The following is a 22,754-nucleotide window of genomic DNA, read 5'->3' on the forward strand; positions in this document are numbered from 1 at the left end:
CCCTTATTTTCTATCTTTTAATAAAAGTTTCTTTTTGTTGTTGTGTGTGTGTGTGTGTGGATGGCCATACAGGTGCCCACAGAGGTAAAGCTGAAGCAGTTGTATGTCTGCTCCCTTGGAGCTCATACAAGCATGTATGAGCCTCTTGTATGGGTGCTAGGATCCAGATTCTGGTCCTCAGATAAGAGCAGTAACTGTTGATCCTTCTGTACAGCCTCTTTTCCTAACTCTTCAGCCCCAAGATTGGGATGTTTATATCCTAAAGAGGAAAAGCACAGCCTAGCTATAGTTAGAACTACCATGAAACCCTTCAAGAAAGGTAGGCCTTTGCTTTGTTTTATAAAATCCTCTAGGCCCGCAGTACCAAGTTTTAGACCTATCTCTATCTAAAATAGAGATTTTGATTTGTGTAAAGAATGAAGAGCTACTACAGAAGAAAGTGAAGCCACTTGGAAGCAATTCAACAAATCTAGAATATGAAATGATCTATAAACTGATCTGAAAACTAAAAAGATCTGAAAATTTACCTAGTCTGTAGGCTTAGATTTTTCACCAAACTTTAAAAGATTCTTAAACACCTTTACCTCCCTTCCAAACCCCTGACCGTAAGTAGGAGGTTAGTAGAGAGAAGGGATGTAGACCTCTTATATCTTCTTCCTGCTGATTAAGGTTGATGGTTATCTAGGAGATTAACAAAGCCAGTCATCAGGATTCTAGCAGTTCAGTCCAAAGGCCAATACCAAGCAACAATACAAAGTCAGTGAAAGCTGCAAGACTCAGTTGAATTGCCTCTGAGAAGTTCCCTGGAACACTTCTCTCTTTGAAGTCAAGTGTCAAAGGACGAAGCTCAGCACAGCAATGTCAATTCAAGAAGTGATGTCTCTCATGAGTGGGCCTCTATATATCTCCTCTCCTCAGAGTCCACCCATGGATGTTCTTAGCTGACCATAGTCATGCCCCTCACACATGAGAGCTCACAGCAAAGCAGAACGTGCCCTCTCACAAGCCTGGACAAAACATCACACTTTCAGCTTGCAGCAAAACATCGCATGGCAAAACTCAGTCTTCAAAGAAGCCAGAAACTTTCCCTTCACTAGTCTTGTTTAAAATTCACAATAGCAAAATAAACGTGCAAACATTTTTTGGATCCAAATTCAATAAAATTAAATATAGATAGACACACAAAATTAAAAAAAAATAATTATAGATAGACACTTGATGGAGGTGGCAACCATAGGGTAAATTTATGATTATAGATTAGATTGTTAGAGAGACAAAATGCTTTAAGTTTCATAAATGAAATGCCTGCCAGTATAGCAAAATAGTAATACTAGTTTAATTTAAATATAACATTACGAGGATTGTTTTGTGACTGAAATGTCAACCTTAGAGTCATGTGTTTGATCACTTGATTTTCAGCAGTGGCACTGCTTTGGAAGGCTGTACCCTGAGGAGGTGGAGCCTTGCTACAGGAAATGGCTCACTGGGGCAAGCCTTGAGGCTTTTTGAGCAAGTCCCACTTCCTGTCTGCTTCCTGCTCATTAACTGGAGGCACAGTGTACCTAGCTATCTAACGTTCCTGCTGCCGTACCCTCCCCTCCATGATGGGCTGGCTGCAGACGTGAAATTAGCCACAGCAACAAGGAAAATAATGACTGCAACTTGGTACGGAGGGCGAGGTCATCGCTGCAATAAACCTGACGGTACGCGTTACAGGCCTTTGGAAGTGGTTTGTGGAGGGATGTGGAAATATTAGGAACTGTGGGCTAAAAGAGCCCCAGAGCTTCCTAATAGAGCTTAAGAGGTGGTGCTTTAGAAGACCAGAATACTGGCAAACGCCATTGAGCTGATAGGGTGGATTGGAGGTAGCCTAGGAGATAGCATATGTATGCTATAGACACAGGACTGGTGGGCCAAGGGTACCAACGCTCACTAGAGCCCATGTGATGCCATCATATGCCCCAGATGCTATAGCCCCGGCGCAGGGAGCTGTAAGGTTTGGTGTTTCCCTACTGGTTCTGCCTTGTGCTTTTGGTCCAGCTTTTCCTTGCTATGCCCATTCCTGTGCTCTGGGATAGGAAGGTTTTCTCTGCTGTCACCCTCATGTTGGAAACGTGTAGCTTGTTTTGATTTTGCAGGGGCTCACAGTTAAGAGATCGCCTTGCATCTCAGAAGAGACCTTAGATGTTTGAACACGCTGGTACTGTTAAAGACTAAGGGAGTTTTAAAGAGTGAATATTTTACTTTACGAGATGGCCCTGAGCCTGTGGGGTCAGGGATGGAATGCTGTGCTCGGGTCTGAAACGTCCTCCGTAGTCTCATGTGCCTGAACACTCGATTCTCAGCTGGTGATGTTCTCCTGCAGAGTTGTGGGACCTTCAAAAGGTAGTTTCTCTGGAGAAAGCAGATCAGTGATAAATGTTGGGCCAGCCCCGCCTCCTGACCACCCCATGATAGCTGCACTATGTCTGGCTGCCTCATGCCCCTGCCTCTGTGCCAAATAGTCATTCTTTGGAATTCTTGAATTTAAATAGTTTTATTTGAAAATAATATTTTTTCTATATCCTAATTTATTTTTAAAATTAAAAATTAAAAAAACCCAGCAGGATAACACATACTCATATATGCTCATTGTGTGGGTTCACCTGCTATCACACTTTGGCTTATTTTCTCTTCTTCTCCTTTTTCTCCCCTTCTCTACACATATATCTGTATATGTGTAAGATAAGAGAGTTTTCTATTCTGAACCATTTGAGAATTAAACTATACACATAATAGTCCTTTTCTCCTATGCATTTCAATGTATATCTTCACAAATATTCTCTTTCACAATTATCATATACTTATCAACAAAAATATTTAATTTAAATTACATAATTTAATTACATAATCTTAATTTCTATACTCTAATATCTATCAAAAAGATATAATGCTCCTTGTAAACATTTCTTTACAATCTAAGATCAACTATGATGTTGAATTGCTAGTTTCTTTTTTTTTTATAAGCAATGACAGTCATTTTAATTAACATCAAACAGCAAAGAGTAAGCCACACTACCAGATTTCAAGGTTCTGTTTGTGTCTAGCACTACACAAATCATTTCTTAGCCTGTTTTGATCTGATAAATAAGGTCTAGATAAGTAAGTGAAGAAAATTTCAACTCTATTTTATGAAAAAAAAATTTTTAAACATGCACGATATAAAAAAAAGTATTAACAGAAGTGGTCACACCAAGATAGGGAATGAAAAGTTTAATAAGTGTAACCTATATCCATCACATTCTCTAAATATGCCAGCCACATACAGCAGTGAAATGTGTATACATACATAGCTTCAACATGAATCCTCTGGTTCCTGCTTCCAACCATAATGTTTTTGAGCCACTAAGGTTATCTGAATTGCTAGTTTCTTTAGCCTTGTTTAGTCTGCTCATATCCACAAATTTCTTCATATATATGTGTACACACACACACACACACACACACACACACACATTTCCCCTTTAATAGGACCATCCTCATTTTCAGTTTATTGGAAGTTTGTTCAGAGCATCACATTTAGTATTGTCTGATGCTCACCTTTTGTATTGATGTTCCTTTATTTTTTTCATTTACTTATTTTTTACAATTTAATAATTTTTAATTAATTCAATTTACATCTTGGTCATAGACCCCTCTCTCCTCTCCTCACAACCCCACCCTCCCTCCTGCCTCCCCTCTCCCTTATTCCTAAGAATAGAGAAACCCCAGAAACCCCAACTCATCTATTCACATGAAGCCTGAGTTCAGCTTCCTGCCCTGTGGCCTGGTAGGGAAGTCCCATCAGGGGAAAGTGATCAAAAAGCAGTCAACATAGTCCATGTCAGAGATATGCCCTACTCCCCTAACTAGTAGGTCAACACGTAGCCTAAGATGTCCATCGGACTTCTCTTCCTGGGGTCTGTGCCCGGTAGTATGTCTGTCCTGTACTATATGACTAAAATCTGCTTATACGTGAGCATATACCATATGCATCTTTCTGGGTCTTGAGGTTACTTTTGATCAAACATCAATGAGTTGTCTGTCTTCACTGCCATAATCACCATGGTTTTCCTTGCAATCATGGGACCCTGTGGTAGGCAAAGACCATAGAAATATCTTCCAACTCATCAAAAAGTTTCCTTAGCTTTAATATCCACTGATGAATCTTGCTTGATCTATTTTTTTTCAAGTGGCTTCTTGAGATATATTCTGCATACCATAAAAATCACCTTTTGTGCATGCCTAATTCAATTCATTTTATTATCCTTGGAATTGTGATACCAGTGCCATAATCTTGAGACCTTTATATCATCAATGAAAGAAACTCTGAACATTTGTTTTACTAACCTTTTTATTTCTTCAGTTTTCTTTAAGGTTGAAAGCTTGGCCCATTGTTTTGTAATTTATGTCCTTTACAACTAAGGTACTGAGACATAGCACATTTACTATGTTATGTTTGTTTTGTTCAATTAAATATTTTTCAGTTTGCCTTTTTCATCCATGGTCACTTAGAGATCACTGTTTGCTTTCTGTAAATTCATGAGTTTCTCAACTTTCTCATGTTGTCAGTTTGTAATTTCATTGTATCACCCCAATGTTGGGAATGTACATTGTATGACTTCTATTCTTCTAAATTGAGCCTTGTTTTCAAAATACCAATTAATTTTATGTCCTAGAAAAAAAATCCACATGCTATTGAGAAGGATTTATATTGTGGGCTTGTTGTATGCATTAGTCAGGGTTCTCTAGAGTCACAGACTTAAGGAATGAGTCTCTCTTTATACATATAAATATGAAAGGGAATTTATTGGAATGGCCTACAGACTGCAGTCCAGCTAATCCAGCAATGGCTAGCTGGGAAAGGAAAGTCCAAGAATCTAGGAGTTGCTCAGTCCCACAAGGCTGATTGTCTTCTGTGTATGCCGGAATCCTGAAGAAGTAGACACCAATGCCAGTAAAGGAATGGATGTGCTGGCAAGATGAGGAAAGCAGGCAACGAGCAAAGCCTTCCTTTTTTCCATTGTGCTTCTGTAGGCTTCCAGCAGAAGGTCTGGCCCAGGTTAAAGGTGAATCTTCCTGCCTCAAGAACCGGATCAAAGGTGTGTCTTCCTACCACAAAGGTCCAGGCTAGAAGTACTCACCCACTTCAAAACAGGCATAAAATCTCTCACAAGTGTGTCCTCCATTTCTGGGTTGTAGTTTATTCCAGATATAGTCAACTTGACAACTAAGAATAACCATCCCACTGTGGAATATTCTATAGATGCCTTTTAGGTTTAGTTAGTACAGTGTTCTTTACTTCTTTTATATATTTGTTGAACTGTATCATTTGACATGCTATAGTTTGGACAAGCGTCTCCCAAAGGCCCATGGCTTAGCCTCCAGCGGTAGTATTGTTGGGAGGAAGTGGGACCTAGCTGTTGATTTCCCATCATATGTAGGTAGGATGCCCTCAAAGGGTATGTTAGGACTCTGGCTCCTCATCTTTCCCCCTTTGTTTTCTGGTTACCAAAAATTGATAGTTGACAGTTGGAGAGATGGCTCAGCAGTTAAGAGCACCAAAGAGCACTGACTGTTCTTCCAGAGGACCCAGGTTCAATTCCTAGCACCCACATGGCAGCTCACAACTTTCTATAACTCCAAGATTTGACATCCTCACACAGACATGCATGAAGGCAAAATACCAATGGACATAAAAGGAACAAAATAAAATTAAAATTAAGGACTGGGTAGGTGACTCATCCCACTCCACTATTGTGCGTTGCCTTACCAGAGGCCCGAAACGACATCCCCCAAACTACAGCGAAATAAACCTTTTTGTTCTTTAAACTGATGTAACTTGGGTGTTCTCTAGTCACAGAAAGCTAACATAGTAGCCATTACAAAGATCTTGTATTGAAATCTCCACTGCTAATGTTGACTGTCTATTTTCCCATTTAATTGTATCAGTGTTTGTTTCATATCTAAATGTGCTGTAGACATCAGAAGGTTGTCAGGTTGCTATTTAGCAGAACTTCAGAACTTACTTTACATCACTGGATCCATATTTCCTTTAGCTTGAGTATCAGTTCCCCCCCCCCACTCTCTTCTTAGCTCCCAGCACCACCGATTAACTTTATGCATCTCTGGATTCAACACTTTAGGAATGCAGACATTTTCTATGGACTGGGAGATGGTAACAGAAATTCAGTCCTGCTGGAGCCTTCATTTTAGTGCAGTATATTTCGTTCTACATGCCTTGCCTACAGAACCATAAACCCTTGTTGCTTGAGGCACTAAGATGATACCAGTCATAAGCTTCCTTCTCCTTGGTGCATGCTTTATTCATGCGATGGTCAGCTAAGTTCTCTCTCCTCTCTCTGTCTCTCTCTGTCTCTGTCTCTCTATCTTTGTCTCTCTCTCTATTCTACAGGTTGGAAACATCCTCTTGGTCTGCCTTTAAATTCACTGATCTTTTCTTCTGCCAGTTAAAAATCCATTGTTGACCCTTCTAGTGAGGTTTTCATTTTGGTTATGTTATTTTCCAATTCCAATATTTTCCACCCGGTTGTTTTTACTTTAAAACTTTATCTGTGAGTAATCTCATTTGATGAGTCATTGTTATCATACTTTCCTTCAGCACATTAAGTATGGATTTCTTGATTATTTTAGTTTCCACATATAAGTAAGATCATAAGGGTTGGCTAAATGACTCAATGGGTAAAGGCACTTTCTGCCAAGCCTCCCTATGTTTAGATAATTTCAGTTAACAAGGTCTCTTTCATGTGGATCCATGTTGTAGGATGACGAGATTTCCTCTCATTAAAATGTGTCCGGTACCATTCATCATTTGCTTACCCCACGCTCCTCATCCTCTTCATGACTGTGCATCATACACAGTCGGGTGGCTGCTCCTGCGTCTTGGCTATTGTAACCCTCCAGTGAGCCTTGGAGAGTACAAAGCATGTCTTTGAGATCTTGATTTCAATTCCCTTGGACCGAAAGCCAGAAGTAAGATTCCTGGGTCATGTATCAATTCTGTTTAACCTTTTGAGTCACCACCACTCCATTTTCCATGGAAAATATACTGGTTTGTTTTCACTGACATGCTGGGGTTTTCCTCCCTCTGCCTCTTCACCGACATCTGTCTTTTGTCTCTATAATGGCTGTATTTGCCTGTGTGAATGATGTCACGATGTAGTTTGGCTTGGATTTCTCTGGTGGTTATCGATGTTTAAACACCTTTTCATATACCTGACAGCCACTTGTATGTCATCTTTGGGGAGGTGCTTATTTAAATCCTGTGCCAAACCTCAAATGTATTTATTGCTTTGCAATGGAGGTTATGAGTTCTTTATATATTGTGGTTATAATCCCCTTGTTAGACAAAGGGTCGTTTTTAAAATGTGTTTTCTTTATTACTGATAAGTTCCTACATGTATGCATACATGTATCTTAATCCTGCCCATCCCCAATTCCTTCTCCCACTTCCTACCAGGCAACCCCCTTCAACATGTCCCCTTCCCACATTCATTTTCTCTCCTGTTTGTTTGCTTCTAACTCACCATGCCTGTTCAAATGTTGACTGCTCTTCATGGCTTGTTCTGTGCAGGTATCTATCTGCAGTGAATTCATGGGTGCAAAATCATGTCATGTCTTGAAGACAATATTTGAGACTACTTCCTTCTACCTGGCTTTTATCTTCTTCCCAACCCTCTTCCTCTGTACGCGCTGGGCCTGGAGGGAGTAATGTACATATCACATTTAGGGCTGACAGCTCAATAGTCAGTCATCCTCAGCACTTTAACCAGTCACTAGCCACTACATTCACTGCAGCCCACGAGAGAAAGAAACTTCTCGCTGGGTAGTGGTGGCACACACTCCTTTAAGGAGGCAGAGGAAGGTGGATTTCTGAGTGCAAAGCCAGCCTGGTCTACAGAGCGAGTTCCAGGACAGCCAGGTCTACACAGGGAAAGCCTGTTTCAAAACACAGAAACAAACAAGAACCAAAGAAACTTCTCTGGCTCAGGTTGTCAGCACTAACTATGGGTATGACTATAAATGTTTAGAAGGCAATTTGAGAGCTGACCCATTTATCAGAGTAATAGGAGCTGGTTCCATTCTAGAGCCCAAGATCTCCTGAGCCAGGGGTTCCTGACTGGGTTTGCAGTACCAGGCCTGAATCCCTTCTTTTGAAATAGGCCTCAAATCCAATTAAAAAGTGGAGCTACGGGTTTTTTAATATCTCCTACCACTCCACAGGTTGTCTTCTCATCTCGGTCAGTTTGATCACGTCCTATACTGTGTAGAAGCCTTACAGTTTGATTTAACCCCACTTCTTCATTTTGGCTTTAGGTCTCATATAAGCAAAATAAACAAAAACATTGCCAAGGCTAATAATGTCAAGAGCAGCATTTTCTTATAGGAATTTTATGGTTTCAATTTTTAGGCTGAAGTGTGTGCTTTATTTTGAGTTTATTTTTGTGCCTGGTAAAGGATCCAGGCAAAGGATTCCTTTGATTGTAGACATTCAGTTTTCCCAACATTAAAAAATAGAGAGAGAGACTATTATTTCTTACTTATAATATTGTGCTTTATTTCTGTAACCATTATTCTATTATACTGATCTATCTATTTGTTCTTATATCTGTACAATGTTATTTTGATTACTCTTACTTTGAAAACAGGAAGTGTGATAGAACTGAGATTATTTTTCTTGTCAGAGCTTGCCTTTGCTCTGGATCTTTGGTCATCCCATATGAATTTTGAAACATTTGTCCTATTTCCTTATAAGATGTCATTGGAATGCTGGTAGACTGTATTGAGTCTATCACTTTGGGTTGAGACATTTTAACAGTGTTAATTTCTTCAGTCTAATATCACAAGAAATCCTTTCTTGGTTTTTTGTTTGTTTTGGTTTGGTTTGGTTTTTCAAGACAGGGTTTCTCTGTGTGGCCTTGGCTGTCCTGGACTTGTTTTGTAGACCAGGCTGGCCTCAAACTCAGAGAGATCTGCCTGCTTCTGCCTCCTGTAGTGCTGGGATCACAGGTCTGCACCAGTGTATTTTCTTTTATTACTCAATTTTTAACACCATTCAGATAATTTACCCTCCTTAAATTTGTTCTTTAGTATTTTGCTTTATCATGTTTATTTATGTTTAATACCATTCCATATTAAGTGTTCTTGGACATAATATTGTTATTTGCCAGTGCATAGAAACATAACTGAGTTTTCTTTCTTTCTCTTCTTTCCTTCCTTCCTCCCTGCCCCCTCCCTCCCACCCCGTCTCTCTGTCTCTTTCCTGTCCTATCACTTTACTGATTTTGGTAAATAATTCTAAAGGTGTTTTGTTTGGTGTATGTCTATGTGTGTGTGAGAGAGAGAAAGAGAGATAGAGAGAGAGTGAGAGAGAGAGAGAAGTGAGAGAAAGGAAAAGAGATATCTTTAGGATTTTCTTTTATTTTTAGGGTTTTTTTTAACATAAGATTCTGCCATCTGCAAAAAGACAACTATCCTTATTTATTTTGTATTTATCTTGCTTAATTTCTCAGATGAGAACAATAATGAGCAGAAATGGGCATGATAAGAAGATATCATGATTAGATATGTCCTAATCCCAAACATAGAAGGAATATAACAGCCTGTCATCTTTGGGATGTTAGCTGCGGTCCTGCTGTATATGACCTTTATTATGTTCATATGCATTCTTTCTATGCCACATTTGTTAAGGTTTTAATATTGCTCATCTGCTTTTTGGAGATGCTGGCTTTCAACTTGTAATCTTTCTGTCTTGGCTTCCCTATCATTGGGATTTGAGTTTTTGTTTTTTTTTTAAAGGAAGTGAGGAAGACAGATAGGGAGACACACAGGAAGTAGAAGGGAGGAGCATTGGGTTTTGAGGGATATTTATTTATTTATTTATTATTTATACAGAGCCCTGCTTACATGTACACCTGCACAACACAAGAGGACACCAGATCTCATTATAGATGGTTGTGAGCCCCCATGTGGTTGCTGGGAATTGAACTCAGGATCTTTGGAAGAGCAGTCAGTGCTCTTCACCTCTGAGCCATCACTCCCAACAGCCAGGGATCTGAGCTTTTTATAGCACCCTGGCTTGAGCAGGGTAGAATGTTGTCCTATGTTGAGCAGATGTTGGAGTGTTGTGTGTACGGTTGGTTTAAGATTGTGCCTTGCTATGTTATCCAAACCAGTCTGCCACCTACATCTAGCCCCAGCTAGCCTCAAAGCCCTGGCACTCCTACCTCGGCCCTGAGCGCTGCCAGGACAGGCAGGAGCTACTGCTGTAGAGCTCGGTGCTCCGTTTCATCCAATACCTCTTCCGAACCTGTAGTGAAGATCAATTTTATCTTTAATTCAAATAAAGTAATGGCTCACATTTATAAATGGTGTTCAGTTCACAAATGATGAACAGTTATTAAACGACAAGAACAAAGCTCATGGGCTCATGATGTAATATTATTTTAATGTGCCATCAAGTTTAAGATTTTTTTGAGATGTATGTATATTCCTCAGAAATATTGATCTTTTATTTTCTTAAAGTTTTTTTGTTTGTTTTGTTTTGGTTTGGTTTTGGTCTGTCTTTTTAGCAGGTTATAGGCTTATAAAATGAGCTTGGAAGTGTTTTCTCCCATTCATTGTTTTGGCAGAAGTTTGGAAAAGCTTGGCCGTTACACTTTTTTAGATGTATTGTAGAATTTACTAATGGAGACATCAAGTCTTGGGCTACTTTTGCTGCAAAGCTTTTGATTATTGATTTAATTTCCTCTCTCATTGTTCTGTTTAGATTTATTTTTTTCACAATTCAGATATGCTGAGCATGTTTAGGATTTTTTCCTGTTACATGGAAGTATGGGCAGTACGCTGGCGTATAATTGTCCCCACTCCTCTTCTCTGATCCTCTGTGTTTCTGTGGAATCAGTTGTACTGTCTCCTCTTCAATTTACCCAAGTCCTCTCTTGTTTCTTAGTCTAGCCCAGGGTTTCTTAATTTTATTTTTTAAAAATTGGGTTATGACATTATCTCCTTTCTTGGACTAATTTGTGGCTAGGTTTGCTATTTTTACTTCCTTGGGATATAAGCCTAGTTTTTGGAGTTTCCTTTTTTTCAGTGTAGGTATGTTTTTATCACTATGAAGCTCCCTCTCACGACTGTGCTGCACACTGCAAGCTCTGCTATGTATGTTTCCATTCTTTTTCGTCTCAAGATACATTTTTGTTTCCCTTTTGAAATTGTTTACATATTTGTGCATGTTCCAACTTTCCTCCTCTTATTGGTTTCAAGTTTCATACTGTTATGATTAGGAAAGATATTTTATATGATTTAATTCTCCTTAAGTTTATTAAGACTTCTGTGGGCTAACACATGATATCCTGGAGAATGTTCTGTGTGTTGGGGAAGAATGTTTGTTTCTACTTCTGCTGAACTGAACAGCCTGAATATTTCAGTTAGCTCTATTTGGCTTATCGTGGTATTCACGTCTACTGTTTTCTGGCTGACTGATCCATTAATTGCTGACAATTATTATTGCTTTGCTGTCTATTTCCCTCATCAGTTCTGTTTAGTGTTGGTGCTCTAGTGCTGGGTGAATATAAGCTTATAGTTGTTGAACAGGTTTTTGTTTGTTTGTTTTTTAAATTTATTTATTTTTTATGTGCACTGGTGTATTGCCTGCGTGTATGTCTGAGTGAGGGAGTCGGATTACCTGGAACTGGAGTTACAGAAAGTTGTGAGCTGCCATGTGAGTACTGGGTCCTTTGGAAGAGCAGCTGGTGTTTTTAACCCCTGAGCCATCTTCTCAGGCTTGTTTGTTTTGTTTTTGTTCTTTTTGTTTTGTTTTTGTTTTTGTTTTGAAACAGGATGTCACCACATAGCCCTAGCAGGCCTTGAACTCATGGAGATCTGCTTGCCTCTGCTTCCTAATTACTGAAATTAAAGGCAAGCTCCACATGCATGGCTGTTACATAATTTTGATGAATTGAACCCTACATCATTATTATTGCTAACTTGGTCTCTTGTGAAAGGCTTTGGTTTTTTATTTTCTGAGACAAACCACGGGAAAGGCAATACACACGATCAACCAGTGTGATTTCTGGGTGTTAAGATGGTCCTTGGCCAGGGGGAAAAATCAAGGCTTGAATAGCAGAAGAAGAGAAGAATAAAGAACCCCTGATGGGCAGATTGTCAACATTTTATCAGACCACACACTTCAAAATGAAACCTTAGGACCAGAAGATACATAAATGCTTTGGATCTCTCTTTTCCTCCCTTGCTGCACTCATTCCCCCCCTCCCACCTCTCTCATACATGTAATTCAGCCTAACTCATGATTCTCTGCCTATGCCTTCTTAGTGCTGGTTTTAAAGTCTTGCATGGCTATATGGAGGCAACCCTGTGACATTTTTTGACAGTCTATTTTATCTAAGTAAAGTACTTTTTTCATTTTTGGTTACTATTTACACACACATACACTCTCTCTCTCTCTCTCTCTCTCTCTCCATACATACGTATATATGTATACGTATAACATATATATATGTTTTTGATGAGAACAAAAGAAAGTATAGACAGGCATTTTATGGTTGGGGAAAGGGGCTCAAAACCAAGAAGTTCTGCACCTAGTCTTTGTAGCAATGTACTGGCAAGAAGCTAGAAACGCTGTTGGTCCTGTTGGCAAACCTACTGTGGTCAGAGGCCAGGAATGCCAAATGATGTTTAAGGGCAGTGGTTCATATTTTGTTTTCTTGTTCTCATCTTTCCCTTTACATTGCAATTCAATGAGCACAACTACCTTGAAACTATGTGTGGTCCAATACTTCACTGGCCCCTGAAGGTGAGCCTGCAGCTCTAGCCCAGTCACCAGGATGGAATGAATGCTTGGTGGGCAGGTCAACCAGAGAGACTACCTACTTGTGATTCTACCCAGAAGGCCTCATTAATCCCTAGACAAAGTCCCTGACCAGCAACCCTCTGAGAGCTCTGCTTGCTTGCTTTGAAAAGATTGTCTACAATGAAACATTTTCTCTAAAACTTACCAAGTTTGGGAGATGAAAGACCAAGAAACCACAAATTCTCAGAGGCTACAGTGGCTGTTGATTGTTCCAGACCCTAGCCCCTGAGTTATGTTCACCTGAGTCAAGAAATCCTCCACTGTACCCAGTGACACTCCCCAGACCCATTTCATTTCATTCTCTCTCTGTGTGTGTTTAAAACACCCAAGTCTGGAGTTTTTGTGTTTTGTTTCCTTTCTCTTTTTAACTACCACATATTTTAATGCTTTACCCACTGTGTTTTTTTGATTGAAGAATAAAAAGCAAGTTCATTTAAGGTAATTCTTGATAGATAAGAGCTTCTGTGTGCCCTTCATTTTTTTCTGACTTAGATAATCTTGGGTTCTTTCTTCCTCTTTGTTATCTTACTTTGTGGTTTAATTTTTTTTTCTTTTTGTAATGACAGATTTTCATTTATATTTTATGTGTGCTCTTCAAGTTTTTATATATTGTAAGACTTAAATAAAACATTATGTGTGTGTGTGTATATATATGTATATATATATATATATATATATAATGTATACACACACATATGGTATGCATACCTCTCCACTCCTAAAATAACAGTTGATTTTAAGTTGATACCAACTTCAACCCTCCAGTCATGCTTATGACATCAAAGGTTACACTTCTTAATAATGTGTCTGGAATATTGTGCCTCTAGTTATTGTTGGTACTTTTGGTAGGTAGATAGACAACCAGCAGATTTTTGAAGGCCAATGAAGATGGATTTCTCACTTGTAATCACCAGTGCATAGAAACAAGAACAGAAGCAGGAGGATGCTGCTTGTTACTGGGATTTGGAAGTCCTATGTCACCTGTCACCACTACCAAAGCAAATTAGAAAAAAATCAGATGAGGAGAGAAAGTTTTAAGTCAGTGCTTAGGAAAATGGAACAAGGACTGTCTCAAAGCAAAGTACTCCCCATTTTCCAAAAGGGAAGGCTTTCATGGGGAGATGGGTGGAAGGCATCAGTGCTGGGCAGAGCTCCTCATTCCTGGATGTGCTGTTGTCCTTAAATCTGTCCTGTGGAGGCTTGCTTTGTCTTTTCCTTGAACATGAACTCAGGCACACTCCATGTGTCCCCATTAACACTAATTAATTGGGTGAAAAGTAGAAGGTGGAAGAAGTAGGAGCCATTAAATTGCCCTTCCTTAGACGTTCGACTACCACGTGAAGAGGGAGTGCACATTACAGCCACCTTCAGAACTCAAATTCTAAGTGACAGTTCACCTGCAGACGAGGCAAGAAGCAAGACAGTGAAAGTCATGGAAGCCAAGGGCAAAGCATGGCTTTTTATTTATTACTTATTTTGTAAATTTCCTTTCTAATCTGCTAATCTGTTACATATTAGTCATCAAAAGAATGGGACCTGAGTCATGTCTCCAGCCCCGGGTAGAGACATGGCATTCTGAACTGGTTTGGAGGGTCAAAAGTTTACAATCTAGCAGGAGGCTGTTCACTGGGCCAACGTCTTTGCTGTCACCCATTTCAGGGTTCAGGGCCAGCTTTGCTGGGAAATATTTTCCGTTGGCAGACCAGCCCCCTTCAGCAGTTTGCACGTATCATTTAACTCTGCTGGTGTGAAAGGTTTCGGGTGGGAAGTCAGCTTGCAGTTGTACAGGGAATTCCCTTACATGCAGTGAGTCATTTTTTTCTGGCTGCTTTCAAAATTCTCTGTCATAGACTTCTGACAATATGTTTATAGTGTTTCTCCATTAAAACCTTATTTCAGTCTGCTTGGAGTACTCTGGAATTTGTGTGTGTTCGTTTCCTCCATGGGCTTTGGTGATTTCCTCATTACACCCATTTTCTACCATTCTTTGTTCAATTCCCTGTAAGTGGACCTATGGCCTATTGCTTCTCTTTTGGGGTTCTTAATCTCAGCACTAAGATCATTTTAAATTTAACTTTAGAAGAAACTCAAGGTCAATTTATCAGAGTTTCAGAAAAAAACCCAACAGGACAGGCAAGCTATAGACCTCTGCAGCTGCCAGAAGGGAAATGGAGAAGAGCAAAAGCAACAGAAGTCTGTAGGCAGCCACATGACAAAAGGCTTCAAAGAAACAAGAGTGCCAGGGAAAGCACGTTCTGGTTTGGCCAGTATCAGAAAAAACAAATAAAGTGAAGGAAAAGGTATGCTTTGTCTGAATCCTAACTCAGAAAAGGCCAGACTAGCACCATGGTGTTCTCTGCAAGGATTCCCAGCAACTGCACCAGAGATGATGTTCCTGGGAAGGAAAGGTACATTATCTCATTAATGGGACAGTTAATCCCTTTCATCCCCCTTTGGGCAGACTGAAATGCCAGGCTTCCACCCCGGGCAAGAGATGGAAATTTAGAACAAAAGCCAGACACCTTCACCTTTTCATACAGTAATTTGAATTCCATGGAATGGGAAAGCTGGTATTTACCTTTCTAGTGTTCCCAGGGAGGGAGAGCATCCTGAGCTTCTGTAGCCACCGGCTACTTTCATCCTTTTCTGCTTCAGTTGGCTATTGATACTCCCTACTGTATTTTTATTTCAGTCATTACATTCTTCGCCTCCAGACTTTCTGCTGGTGTCTTTCTAATTACTTTGCTGAATGGATTGTCTTGTTCATGTATCATTTTCATTTAGCTGTCTCTTTATGTTCCCTTGCAACGTAACTACTTTAGGAGTATTGCATTGCATTCTGTCAGGCAACTTGTAGATCTTGTGGCCAACCACTGAAGCTTCATTTTGATTACTAGAGCTGTCATGCTAGTGGTTTTGTGTTCTTTAAAAGTTGTGTTGCGCCAGGCGCAGTGGCTCACGCCTGTAATCCCTGCACTTGAGGAGGCAGAGGCAGGTGGATCTCTGTGAGTTCCAGGCCAGCATGGTCTCCAGTGTGTCCAGGAGAGTCAAGGCTACACAGAGAAACCCTGCCTTGAAGAAAACATACAAACAAAAACATTGTATTGCTAACTTTGTATTTGCAGAAGCAGGTATCACCTGCTTGGCTTACCACTCAGTTCATACAGGGACTCTAGAGGACCGGCAGACCTCTTACATGAATGTGCCCACTTCATTATTCTTGAGGAAACCAGAGCTGTATGCCTTCTGATCAAAGTGTGGTTTGGGTACCTGTTTTTTTTTTTTTTTTTTTTTTTGTTTTGTTTTTTGTTTTTAAATCATAGAATGATAGCCTGGGATATTTAAGGTTTTGTATCATTTCTCAACTCCACAGAGTTAATATGGTTACTGGTACCCATGTGTAGCACACATAGAAAATAGGAAAGGGCTAGATGCCTAGTGTTGGGGTTACCTGGCTAGTTGGAGTTCTACAGGTAAGGCATCTAAGGATTTTTTTTTTAAAGTATAAATCTTGGACCTGTGTGTGTGTGTGTGTGTGTGTGAGCTGAGGACCAAACCCAGAGCCTTGCACTTGCTAGCCAAGTGCTCTATCACTGAGCTAAATCCCCAGCATTCTAAGGATGTTTTGATGGCTTCTTAGTGAGATCCCTAAGCTTGTTAATAAGATCCACATCGGTTGTTATGCTCACCATAGTATTTGCCATAACACAGTATTTGCTGCAGCCTCATTGTCCTGGGTGGGGAAAATAATATTGGGACAGTAAAAACAAATATTGTTGTTGTTGCATAAACAATAAGGCAAAAGCAACTTGGCAAGGCAATTATTTTCATAGAAAAGGTGCCAGGACCCAACTTCACTTAGTTTTATTCTAACAGAGGTGGTAACTGGGTCTTTTCCCCATTGGCTGGAGTCTGACCTCACGGTCTTTCCACTGGCTAGTTTTAAAAGAATTGGCACAAAAGAAATGAAGGAAAGGCGGATGGAGACAGCTGCTCCAAGCCATCATTTTCCCAGAATGTACGGGGATCCTTTCATAAGCAGTTTTACCAGGTGGGAAAGATTTATGAATATTGGCTCTTGGCAGGCTAGCTCCCTTTGATGGAAAAAGAAAGAAAGAAAGAAAAAAAAAAAGACACACCCCTTTCTTACAAGGGTGTGATCAAAGTGTGTCTCTTAGGCAGTGCTCTGTAAGTGTACAAGCCTCTGGCACTCCCAGCCTGACCTCACTTCCCATGGAGGAGTACATGGTCCAGATCTGGGACATCAGTTCCTCGTGTAAGTTACAGACTCCCACTTTTAACAATATTGGTAGGTTTTCATGAAAAGTATCTTGATTTTTTTAGTACTCTTTACATCAACTTCTAAAAACTTTTTATACTCATCTTGCTATATAATACCATTTTCTTTTTGAGGTGGCCTGTCAAGTTTTTCATGGAGATCTTTTGTAAATCTCTCTGCCTAATCCAATTTTATCCATCATGCTTTCAATTTGATTTCCAATTCCAACATTTTCTCCAAATTTACATCCAGTGCTCGGCATTCTTCTTTTAAGCAAGAATTCTCATTCCTCCTTTCTGTTCTGATTTCAGACAGGATCTTACTCTGTAGCTCTGGCTGGCCTGGAATTTCCTGTATAGAGCAGGGTGGCCATAGACCCTCAGAGCTCTGCCTGCCTCTGCCTTCCAAATGCTGTAATTGCAGGTGTGTGCAACCATGCCCTTCCTTATCACTAGCGCTCCACCATTCATTATCTCTACAGTCAGTAACAAATTTAGTTCCTATTTTCCCCAACATTGGGTTCATACTTCATTGTTATGTGATTTTTTTTCTATTCAATTTGTCTAGGTTTAACCAGTAGTGGCCCCTTCAAGTCATATATAACATTTCCATACATCACTTTAAAGGTTTTGTTTTTTAATCAGTCTCATTATGTAGCTCTGGTGGTCCTGGAACGTGCTATGTAGACCAGGCTGGCCTCAAATTCACAAAGATACACTTGTCTCTGCCTCCTGAGTACTGTTAAAGATGTGTGCCATTAATGCCAGGTTAAGTTTTTTTATTTTTGAACTTGATGGCAAATTGAGATCGTTTCAGCTAATTTTATATTCATAACTCAGTTATCTCTTTTTTTTTTTCCCAAGGTAATTTCAGGAAGAAATGTTGTTATAGACTATGTTACCCAGCATTTCAGTACTATGACAAATACCCCAAGGCAAATAATTTATAAGGAGAATAGGGTATTTGGGCTGACAGTTTTGAGGGCTGTGTCAAATGGTAAGGGTGATGTAACAGCAGGACTGCTTAGCTTGTGGTGGAGACAGGCAGACACCAGCATCCTGCAGTCAATCATGAACCACCTCCCTAAAGTGCCATGCTGGAAGAGAAGCTTTTAACACATGGGCCTTGAGAGGGACACTCCAGATCCCAACTATAGCATCCTCCATCCACAAACATTAATCTCTAACGTAAAATGCATTTAGTCCATATCCAAGAATCTCCAAAATCTTAACTCATCCAGCATTGCTCCAAATTTCAAGTCCAAGGTGTCAGCTTTGAACTGTAAAACCAGAAAAATAAATAAACAAAAAGTTCCGAATCTCCAGAATGCAATGGCATAAGAATGGACTGTCAAATCTCATCAGATGAAAGCCAGACAGCCAAACCCTGGCGTGAAAACACCGAGTCCAAAGTCCCGTGCCTGGTGTCTGGGCCACACTCTGATGGGTTGTGGATCTGAAGGACCTGTGCAGCTTCTCCCCATGGACCAATCTGCTGCAGCACTTGCATATGGCGCCACCTTCTTGAGCTGACTATTCTCTGGGGCTTCTCTCGGGAGGAACTGCACGGTCTGTTTTTGTGAGGTCTCCAGTAGAGTTTTAGCTTTCCTCACTGCTCCATGAATCCCATCGGATGATGCTTCCAGGGACTCTTCCCTTGCAACATAATGCTTGGCGCTGAGAAATCCTGGTGGAAGCACCCATCATGTAACACTTGCATTTTGTACTCCTTCAGAATCAGCAGCAGGCAATAGCAAGGTCTGCAGGCCTACGTCAACCATGCATGCCTTCAGCAGCTCTACACCCCTGACAGTCAGAAGGCCAAAGCAAAGTATTCCTTAGGTGTTTTTGCAAGCACATGGTGGCTTAGGCTCGGGGAGTCAGGGGGAGACACACACACACACACATACAGAGAGAGAGAGAGAGAGAGAGAGAGAGAGAGAGAATTTTTACATCTCTGATCCTGGCATGGCTGTGCTTAGCCATCTATTTCCATTTTTTTAAAAATATTTTTTAATTTTTATTTTATTGTTGGCTTCTTTCTAATTGTGCTAATCCTTTTAACAGCTGCCCTTCTCTGGCTACCTTGATGTCCCTGCTGGGGTCAAAGTGAAAGTTTTCTAGATCACTCAGCTGTTTCTTTTTGCTTCCATTTCTCACTTTGACTCTAAGAGCCACTTGCAGTTTCCAGGCTACCCCTTGCATACTCTGCTGCCTCAAGACCTCACCTGTCAGATAAACTAGTCCATCTGCTTTTAACTGAGGTCTCTTCCAGTCACATGCATTTTCAGCGTAACCTCAATAGCCTCTTTCTAATTCCCCAGACCTCATTTCCATCAGAAACCTTGCCAACATAATACCTACAATCTTCATGTTTATGCAGGCATTCTGTTCCTTGCAGATCTCAACAGTCATTCATGAAGTTCAGCTCACAGGATTCTAGAAACTTCTCTGGTTTGGTCGTCTACACCTTTTCAAATATCTCTTATAAACCAATTAATTGTAAAGGCTTTTCTATGTTGTTGCAAGTGTAGAGAAACAAAAATCCAACTTTTTTTGGTGAAATTCTACTTGGTCTTTTGTGTGTGTGTGTGTGTGTGTGTGTGTGTGTGTGTAGGTGAGGGTGGTACAGTGCATATGTGGAGGCCAAGAGTACAACCTGCAGGAGTCAGTTCTCTCCTTCTACCAGGTGGGTCTCCAGGACTTAACTCAGGTTCTCAGGCTTACCTGCCTAGTTATCATCCTGACCTAAATATTTTTTCTTGATACCAATATTCTACATCAGTCAGTCCGTGTTAGTCTATTACTATAATGAAATGCTCAAGACAATCAACTTTATAAAGGAAAGGTTTACCTCAGCTCAGGGTTTTGGAGGTTTCTGTCTGTAACCACTCAGTCCTGTTCTGCAGCAGCACACAATGGTGGGAAGCAGATGAGAAAGCAAACAATTGGTCCATCATGGTGGGGGATGAAGATGAGTATTCAGAATCATATTCTCTGTAAATGCATTCATCCAGCAACCAGGCTCACTGCTCTCTGTCACTTCAAGTTTTGTATCTTCCAACAGCATAAGAGAGCCATGCCTTTAGACAAAGGCCTTAGGAGGGCACTTGAGATTCAAACTATAGCATGGACCAGGATCTCACTGCAGACTAGGTTGGAATTATGGAGCTTTTGCTGTTTTGTTCTTCAATAGATTACATTTAAGAAACTACTGTGTGTACTAATATCTATGTAGATCTACACGTGCATACGGTACTTTGGAAATCAGTTTACCTTGATATAATTCCCATTTTATCCCACAAAACTTACCTACCCCATTTCATATTTATAAGACTGTCTTAGTAAAAAAATTGGCTTCCCCAAAATACCTCTATATTGGTTAATCCAATTATAGTATAGATCCAAATATGTTCCAGAATTTTGTTACCACTATATAAAGAAATCATACTGATAAGGGAATTTAAGTATTTGTTTGAAATCGTCACCAACCATACAACTCCATCTGATACCATGAATAGGTTGAATGTTGTATTCAAAGTAACTTGAGTACGTTCTTCCCTTCCACTTCACTGTGGTTCTGCTTTTGACTTATGATACACACGGGATTATTTCTTTGTGTGCTTTATATTTTAGGACTTCTTTCGTCTCGTATCTGGTTCACTCTAAAAACACGTAGAATGTTAACATGCTTTCCAAAGTCAAAACACAAAATTATCCACAGAGAGATATGGTTCATCTCCAAAAGCCCCCTGCTGGTTCCCATCCATCCTTTGGAGGTCAAGAATTACACTGGTTTCTGGCTTTGCTTTCTGCTACACCAAAAGTATACTTCTGTGTGTACCTATCTATAAACGTACATGCATGTGTACATTTCACACTCCGTACACCTGCGGTGTTGCAGTTGTCTAGAGATCTAGAGATCATTCCATATCAATTTGAAAAGCTTTTCTCACTGTTAAACTGGTAGTGATACTCAGCCTTTCGATATTTTGTAATTCAATCATCCAGTTTCTGTTTTTAAGGTCTTGTTCTTAAATGACATAATATTTAGAGGATACAGTGTGATATTTGGCTATAGGTAGACTGTGAAAGTCTTATATCATGTTAACTCATCAATCACCTCACATAGCTTCTAGTTATTTTGCAATATTCACTACAATAAATTTAATCAGTCACTTTGCTGTAAACACCAATCCTTTTTCTTTTCTAATTGTAAATTTGAGCCTGTTGATCAATCTGATTGAGAGCTTCCAGTATTTTTAAATGCTGTAGTCACTTTGTGTGTGCATGCATGCACTTTAAAAATAAAAATATTTTATGAATTAACATGTATGAATTCTTTTATTATGTTTACCCTTTGGGTCATAAAATTTAAAAGCAATTAATTATAGCTACAAAGCCTATCCCACTCAGGCTTCAGAAAAATTCACTACTGATTTCTTCTAAAAAATTGTATGACCACTTCCTCCTTTCCCTGCTGTCAAGGCTTTCGATCGGTGTGAGTTTATTCTTGAGCACGGTGCAATCAACGTTGTGCTAACACCAGCTGTTCTGAATGGTGCATCCATCACACGCTAAGTTCTTTATGTGATGGGCCCTTTACTGTTTCCCCCTTGTCTGATTGGCCATCTATTCATGCTCTAGTGCTGAACTGTTCTGACTGGAGCTCTGTGGTGTGCTTCAACATCTGTAACAGTGCGACTTCCTGAGCCTGTGCGCTCCTTTCCTCTAGGTAGGGGATAGTCATAAAGGGATTTTATGCCACAAAGGGACTTATAGCAACTTTCAGCAAAGACAGGTCAGAGGATGGCCTTTTCCGGCTTTATGACTTGCTTTTTCAGAGTTCTTCCTCAAGAAAGAGGACTTATGGCTTCTATGATGCGCCTGGGGAGAAATGGCAGGAACCCTTGCTTCTGAGGCACTTCCAGATTCCTTCCCTCAAAGCATGCTGTGCTCCTGGAGTTTTTCTTTTACACTGTAATGGGCATCTTTCTGAATTCCCTCTTCAGTTCCCTCTTTATTAACGAGACCCAGAACTTCCGGAAGACCGTGGTTTCCCTGGTATCAAGAAGAACTGGCATCAGTTACTAAGTGTGTATGTTTGTGTGTCTGTGACCTGTCTACTAAGTGTGTCTCCAGATCTAACAATGAGAAGCTACACACTTTACTCTTGACGTCTAAATCCTGCTCTCCACTAAAATGAAACACTGCTTTTGGAGAAATGATTCTAGTTCTGAGAGAATGTGCACAGGAAAGCAAAATGTTACAGAATTCAACAAGGTACTCAAAAATACATGAAGAAATAGTAAGGACACAGGTGTCAGTTTGAAAGAGCTCCTAATGGTGTGCCATCAGGACTGAATAAAAGCAACCCATAAATCAGCAGTAATTAACATAACAATGATAACACTGACAACAAAAACCTAGCTGGAGCCCATTAGCAAATCTGAAAGACATGACAAAACCAGAAAATAACCCTGGGCCAGAGAGATGGCTCAATTAGGACAGGATACAATCACTGAGACCTGAGTTCAAGTCCCAGCAGCTACACAAAACTTATTGG

Source organism: Meriones unguiculatus, chromosome 6 (assembly GCF_030254825.1).
Source record: "Meriones unguiculatus strain TT.TT164.6M chromosome 6, Bangor_MerUng_6.1, whole genome shotgun sequence".
NCBI lineage: Eukaryota > Metazoa > Chordata > Mammalia > Rodentia > Muridae > Meriones > Meriones unguiculatus.